Below are 1,340 nucleotides of genomic sequence, written 5' to 3'. Positions count from 1 at the left end.
ATCTGCTGAGGGGAACAGCAAAGGTTTAGCATTAGAACACTTTTTGCAAAAGCAGTTATAAGTGAAAGGCCAAATAAAAATAGATAAAGAGCAGAGTGCTTCGTGTTAAGGAATGTGGAGTGAGCCCTGACTTCCAGGCCTCACCCTTGGAGCCATTAGTTTTATGTACCTTCTTCTGATAGAAAGGGGTGCACACTTACACAGGATTACTCTTGACTCATCATCAGAGCACAACCTTTGTGAAGATCATTCATATTGAACGGTGTCTATTGGCAGCACCTGCCCCTCAGTCTCCTGACTTACTTGGGTGTCTTGCTCCCACCTTGCTGTCAGAAAGACTGCAACTATAATTTCTTCTCTTTAAGCAGTCATAAAGATGCCTGCTTTTATCTTGTGCCGGCAAAACTAGCATCTCCAGCCAGCCCTCCCTTTCCCATCTCTGCCTTTATCTTCCAGGGACTCAGTTATACTAAAGAGACTTGTTGTTTGTTTGCAGTGGAGATAGAAGCGTGCACTCTTGTCTCAAGCTAATGGAAAATCTCACCTGGGTGTTCTATATCTAATTCAATTCTATGGTTATGAGCAATCAATTTCAGTCTGCAAAAAATCCCACACTCTTAACAACAATGTCAAGGTCAGGATGTTGTCATGGTGTGTTTGGAGTAGGGCGGAGGTAAAAGCTACTGGAGTTCAGGTACAGGAGAGAGGCTAGCATGTCGGAGGGGTCATTACTAAGGATGGTAGTGGAATTTTTGTTTAGAGAGGAAGACTGACCCAAAGGCCACAGTTATCAATAGATGTAAGGGAGTGTCCCAAATATAGATAGATAATAATATTTAACATTTACTGACTGTTTACCCTATGCCAGACACTGTCTTAAAAGCTTGGCACACTTTATCTCTCATAATGCTCTTAGTAACCCTATGAGCTAAGTATTCTTTTTATTCTTGTCTTGACTCAGAATCTAGAATGCTGCCTGGCAAATAGTAGGTATTCAAGCCAGATGAGGTCACTACTCCATCTAAAACCCTGCAATGGTTTCTCACTTGTAGAGTCAAGCACAAGGTGTTGTGGGAGCCCAGAAGAGGGCTCCTGACTGGAGGAAGTGTGAATTAGAGCTAGTTCCACCAGGACTTCTGTCTTAAACGACAACCAAGAGTTAGCTAGGTGAAGCAGTGGGAGAAGGCATTCTAAATAGACATGTCATCATGAACTAACTCATGGAAGTGAAAAAAAAAAACAGCATGCATTTGGAAAATGGCAGTTAATGCCTTATGGCTGGAGTGTGGCTGCTAACATTTATGGAATGTTTTTATGTTCATACTGTTTTAAATGTGTTA

This window comes from Pteropus alecto, unplaced genomic scaffold, assembly GCF_000325575.1.
Source record: "Pteropus alecto unplaced genomic scaffold, ASM32557v1 scaffold116, whole genome shotgun sequence".
Taxonomy (NCBI): Eukaryota; Metazoa; Chordata; class Mammalia; order Chiroptera; family Pteropodidae; genus Pteropus; species Pteropus alecto.
The sequence above is the reverse complement of the archived record's forward strand: the minus strand, read 5'-3'. Positions refer to the sequence as shown.